Source organism: Mastomys coucha, unplaced genomic scaffold (genome assembly GCF_008632895.1).
Source record: "Mastomys coucha isolate ucsf_1 unplaced genomic scaffold, UCSF_Mcou_1 pScaffold5, whole genome shotgun sequence".
NCBI lineage: Eukaryota > Metazoa > Chordata > Mammalia > Rodentia > Muridae > Mastomys > Mastomys coucha.
Genome location: NW_022196911.1, coordinates 52,956,582 through 52,963,158, shown reverse-complemented (window position 1 = coordinate 52,963,158; position 6,577 = coordinate 52,956,582).

Sequence of the window (6,577 nt, the reverse complement as noted above, 5' to 3'; positions counted from 1 at the left end):
GAGAGAGAGAGAGAGAGAGAGAGAGAGAGAGAGAGAGAGAGAGAGAGAGACCTTTAATATGTAGCTCTGGGTATTCTTAAACTCTCTAGACCAGGCTGGCCTGGCACTCACAGAAATACGTCTCCAAAGTGCTAGGATTTAAGGGGTTTGCTACCATGCCTGGCTTAGGATTTATTTTAAAAGTTTGTCTGCAAGTGGGTATGAGTCTGTGAATACAGGAGCCCTTGGAAGCCAGAATCATCAGAGTTACAGAGAATGCTGAACCTCGTGATATGCATGCTTGGAGCTAAACTGGGGTCCTGTCTAAAAGCACCAATGCCTATTAAACTTTGAGCCATCTCACTAGTCCTGGTATGTATTTTGTTTTTGATTATGTGTATGGATATGTGTCTGTGTGAGGATGTGTGCACATGAATGCAGTGCCTGGAGAGGCCAGAAGAGGGAGCTGGAGTTACAGGCAGTCTTGAACTATTTGACCCAGGTTCTGAGAAATATGTGTTTGGGTCCTCAGCAAACACTATAGGAGTTCTTAACTTCTGAGTCATCACTCCAGGATTCCCTTCTTTAAAACAAACAAACAGGGCTGGAGAGATGAGTCAGTGGTTAAGAGCACTGGCTGCTCTTCCAGCGGTCCTGAGTTCAATTCCCAGCAACCACATGGTGTCTCACAACCTTCTAGTGTGTCTGAAGACAGCAACAGTGTATTCACGTACATGAAATAAATAAATAAACCTTTAAAAAACAAACAAACGAATGACTTCTTGGGACATATGGCACCCCTCCCTCCAGCTACGAGACTGAAAAATTGGGAACAATTTGGGATAAGTTTTTACCAGATGAAAATGTCACTTCCTGGAAGTTTCTTTGTGCCATAACAAGGGTTAATTCTCTCCCCTTTTCTATGGTTTCCTTTTTGCTCCCAAGCAGGCTTGGAGTTGGTGACATTGGGTAGGAAGCTGTTTGTATAAAACTCAACAGCTGCCCCAGTCCTGAGGGATGGATAAAGGTCACCATGGGACCACAAGTGAGGAAGACAGGCTTTGGTCCAAGCCCAGCATGGGTCCTCTCCTCACTGCGTTGGAAGGCTTCAGGATGTTGGATGACCATCTTTCAGGGAGATACTGGGCCAGTTGGGAAGACAAATCCCCGGGGTGTTTCCCTCGAGTCAAGGACTCTGCAGCTTTGTGGCTTAGAGTGTAATGCTAAGAGTCTCAGCCCGACCATACACAACACTCATCTATTTGTGACTAGTAAGAGAGCCTTCATTTCTCTCCATTTCTTCTAGCTCTCATTTCTAGGGTTCCTGGAGGGCCCTGAGAGAGTGGAAGCTTATGGTGGGACAAAACCTCTCACCTTGATGCCAATAAACATAGAGACCGTGGAGAAGACTGGGGTCTTAGAGTTCCTTTCAAGGATGCATAACCCAGATTAAAGATCTCCCTCGAGGGTCCACATAAAGGTCCTACCACCTCCCAATAGTGCCTCCTTGGGATCATGCCTTTAACAACACAAGGCTTTGGGGACCACTTTTCTAAACCACAGCAGGCCACCCCTGGTAGTCCTTTTTCTGCCACGATGTATTTGATCAAACATTTACTAAGTATGGCCTGTGTTCTGGGCCCAGCAGTAGGCATGCAGTTGTGGCTCTCACAGCCACGTTGTAAGGGGGTTCTGTGAGAGCCTTGTCCCAGGGAGCTTGAGCTCTTTTCTGTTTTGCTGTCATTGTGGAAGGGGCCTCTTTCTCTCTGGGATTGCGGTGGGATTCGATTTGCACGTGTAATTCTAATATGAAGCCAGTGTAATCAGATCCTGCAGAGAGGGACCTGCCTCCGGGCTGAGTGGCTGCGTGAGCACACAGGCGCGTGCTCGCTGGCCATGCAAGGGTATCATGTAATTCAATGACACAGTCTCTGTTTCCAGAAATGGATTCCAGGCCACGGCATCCACATCCAGAAGTGATCCTGGTACTTGTCCTAAGATTTAAGTGAAAGTGACAAGTGGCGGGGAGAACGGAGTAAAGATGGAGGGCGGGGTTCGCCTTTCTCTTTCCAGACACTGGCAGCATCTCGAAGCACTCCCAGTCGAGTGCTGGTTGGATGCTTTTCTCCCACCTCCTCAGGACTGAGACCGTGTGCAGCGGCCCACAGCTGCAGGCGGAAGTCCTGGGTATCACGGCCGCTTGCTCTTAGCTTTACATGGGAATGGAGCTTCATTGCTCTCTTGCCTGCTGCTTTCTTTCTTTTTTTCTTTTTAATTTCTAAATTTTTTTGGATATTCGAGACAGGGTTTCTCTGTGTAGCCTCGGCTGTCCTGGAACTCACTTTGTAGACCAAGATGGCCTCAAACTCAGAAATCCCCCTGCCTCTGCCTCCCAAGTGCTGGGATTAAAGGCGTGTGCCACCAGTGCCCAGCTGCTTTCTTTTTTAAAGGGTATTTTACTTTTATGTTTATGTACGCATGCGTGTCTCTGGGCATGCTCACAGGTACTTAGATATCCCTGAGATGCCAGAAGAGGGCATTAGAACCCTGGAACTGGAGCTCCAAGTGGCTGTGAGTCACTTAGCAAGCCTGGTGGTCCTTGGCAGGAGCAGTAAGGAATCGTAACTCCCCATTCTCCAGCTTTTATCTTTTTTGACCACGTATTTAAAATTAAAGATAAAACCAACAAACAAAACAGCTGTGATGACTCACACCTGTAATCCAGCAGCTGGAAGGCTGAAGCAGCATGTTCGGGGCTAGCCTGGGCTATAGATGAAGACCCTGTCTCAAAACACTACAAATGAAGGTCATAGAGATGGCTCAGTGGGTAAGAGTTCTGTGGTATATACCTGATAACCTGAGTTTGACTTCCAGAATTCTGTGCGGAAGGAGAGACCCGCCTCCTAGGAGTCCTCTGACACATGCCCTAGGATGTACATGCCTACTTTCACACACATATGTTATATAACACACACAAATAAACAAATAAGTAAGTAAAATGTAAAAAACAAAATCACCAAATCCAACAACTTGCCCCATCAAAAAGTAAAACAAAACAAAATACTCAAACCAGAAGGGCATGGTGGTGTACACACACAATCTCAGGCCTTGAGAAATGGAGACAGGAGACTCAGAAGTTCCAGGCCAGGCCAGCCCAGCCTGGATTACATAGATCCTGTCTCAAAAAAACAAATGTGGGCTGGGCAGTGATAGCGCACGCCTTTAATCCCAGCACTTGGGAGGCAGAGGCAGGTGGATTTCTGAGTTCGAGGCCAGCCTGGTCTACAGAGTGAGTTCCAGGACAGCCAGGGCTACACAGAGAAACCCTGTCTCAAAAAAAACAAAAAAACAAAAAAACAAAAAAACAAAAAAAAAAGAGCCAGGCATGACAGCACATGCCCTTAATTCTAGCATTTAAGAGGCAGAGGTGGATGGGTCTCTTAAGCTTGAGACCAACCGGGTCTACTTGGTGAGTTCCAGGCTAGCCAGAGTTACACAATAAAGTCTTTAAAAACAAAACAAAACATCAAAATCTTAAAAACCAAACACAAACCAAGAACAAGGCTGGCAGCTGGCACTGTGTCTCAGGCATAGTGCTGTCCTAACTGTACACTGTCCTGGGTTCCATGTCTAACACTAGAGACAAAGTGTTGCTTGTTTTTGTTTTCTGTCTTTTTGTTTGTTTGTTTTTGGTATTTTTCCCCCCAAGACACAGTTTTACTGTGTAGCTTTGGCTGTCCTGGAACTCACTCTGTAGACTAGGCCTGTCTGGAACTTATAGAGACCTGCCTGCCTCTGCCTTCTGAGTGCTGGGGGTTAAAGGCATTGTGTCACCACCACAAAGTGGAAAGTGTTTCATTTTAGGCTTAATCTTATGCTCTGTGCTATTTTTCTGAGATTTGGCTCAACCCAAAGCAGGGCAAAACAAATATTTACTTATAATGAATGGGGTCTCTAGTGAGTTGCCCCCGTGTCTTCCTGTTCAATCTAAACGACTTCTCTCCACGTGGAACGTCACGGCATTCTTGAGGTGGCAGGGGCCAGCTGGCTACTCTGGCTGCCCCTTGTGAGCCACAGAAGAATGCTGTGGGCTCAGAAGGCATGTCCCTCATGAAAGGATCACTGTTGGAGAACTCTTTTTGTTGAGGGCAGAGATGTCCTTTCAGTAAGAAAACAAGGGGTGTGCCCAATGGGATGCTCAGGGCCTGGGGCCTCTGCAGCTTTGACATGGTCTGGCAGACATCCAAGACTCAGGGGCGAAGGAATCCAGCGCTGCATTCTTCTGACCCAACATCCACTGGATGTTTATTTGCCCCCGGGAGAGGTTATCTCATTTGACAGGCAGGCCCAGCATCAGGCCTCCATGGGTGAACCCTGGCTGGGGTGGGCTGAGGAAAGCTGTCAGTCCACACGTGCATCTGTGCATACAGATGGTGTATAAGGTTTGTGGGGGAGGATTCCTGACATCCAGAGGCTGTAGTTTCTTTGGTGGTGAGCATCTCTCTAGCCACACCCTGCCAATGAGGGATGGGGAGGGGACGTTGCTTCAAGTTAAGATGCCGAGTACTAAAGAAGTCTGCTTGCACAGCCTGGCAACTCATTTCCGTGTTCTGAGCCTCAGTTTCTCCCATTTGGAACAAGCTTATTGGACAATGGGCTCCTCCCAGTGCACCTCCCTGTTCTAGGGATGCTCAGTCCTCTGTCATTTTAAGAAAGCACACAGTTCATCTATTAAGTCCAATTTTACACATTTTCTTTCTTTTTCTTTTTTTTTTAAAGATTTATTTATTTATTCTATGTCTATGAGTGTTCTATTCACATGTATGCTCCAATGCCAGAAGAGGGCATCAGATCCCATTACAGATGTTTGTGAGCCACTATGTGGCTGCTGGGAATTGAACTCAGGACCTAGGGAAGAGCAGCCAGTGCTCTTAACCACTGTGTCACCTCCCCAGCCCCATTTTCTTTCTTATCTTTCTTTTTTTTCCCCCTAACACTTCGAAGGAGACAGAGAGGTAGGTAGATCTCTGTGAATTTGGAGGCAACCTGATGCTCTACAAAGCAAGTTCCAGGACAGCCAAGGCTGTTACACAGAGAAAGCCTGTCACAAAGCAAACAAGCAAACAAATAAGCAAAAAACAAAAGCAACAAAACAAAACAAAACAAAACAAAAAATAAAACCACATCAGAAAATAACTTTTATTTTGTTTTGTATTTTATATTTTATTTTATTTCAGACTATGTAACCCTTGCTGGCCTGGAACTGTGTGCTCCTGTCTCTCCAGTGCCAGGATTAAAGCTACTACTCCTGGCTTGTTTTTAATTCTGTGTGTGTGTCTGTGTTTGTGTGTGGGTATGCACATAGGAGTGCAGGAAGTCCAGAAGAGGGTGCTGCATCCCCTGGATCTGGAGTTTCAGGCAGTTTTGAGCTTTCCGGTTTGGGTGCTGGTAATGGAAGTCAGGATGTGTGGAAGTGAAGTACAAGCTCTGGCCCACAGGGTTATCTACCCACCCCCTCTTTTCTTTTTCTTCTCCTCCTCCTCCCTCCTCCTCCTCCTCCTTCTCCCTCCTCCTCCCTCCTCTTCCTCCTCCCTCCTCTTCCTCCTTCCTCTTCTTCCTCCTCCTCCTCCTCCTCCTTCTTTTTTGTTTTGTTTTGTTTTTTCGAGACAGGGTTTTACTGTGTAGCCTTGGCTGTCCTGGAACTCACTCTGTAGACCAGGCTGGCCTCGAACTCAGAGATTGCCTGCTTCTTCCTCCCAAGTGCTGGGATTAAAGGCATGTGCCACCACTGCCCGGCCTTTCCTCTTCTTTTAAATGTTGAGAATTGGTCTTTTATATTCTAGCCTGACTTTGACTTTTCTAGGTCGCTGAGGGTAACCTTGAACTTCTGATTCTCTGCTGAGATTATAGTCATGAACCATCACACCCAGTTGTGGGTAGAACTCAGGGATTCATGCAAGTTAGGCAATAGGCTGACATATTTTCAGGCTGTTCAGGGTTTGTGTGTGTGTATGTCTGTGTCTGAATGTGGTGTATGAATGTGTACATGTTCATGTGTGCACAGAGGTTAACAGTGTCTTCCTCTAACAACATCCATTTAATTGAATTATTATTATTATTATTATTATTATTATTATTATTATTATTATTTGACAGGTTTCTCTGTGTAGCCCTGGCTGTCACTTTGTAATCTAGACTGGCCTTGAACTCACAGAGCTCTGTCTTCTGAATGCTGGGATTAAAGTCATGAACCACCACGCCTATGCCTGGTTCTCTCACTTGTTTTTTTTTTTTTTTTTCTTTTGAGACAGGGTTTTTCACTGAGTCTGGAGCCCAGTGACTCAGCTTAAATGTGGCCAGAAAGCCTCCTGGGTCCTCCAGTCCTGCCTCTCAGTTAGGGAATTATAGGTATCCATAGCTGTTATGGCTTCCTGCAGGGGTTCTGTGTATCTAAACTCAGGGCTTCATACTTGCTCAGCAAATACTTGACCCACTGAATAATTTTCCCAACTCCTTATACACCTTTAACCAAACCAAATAAAACCAAAACAACCCCTCCCAACCCCCTGCCTGTGTATTAGTGGGCCTGTATGTTCAT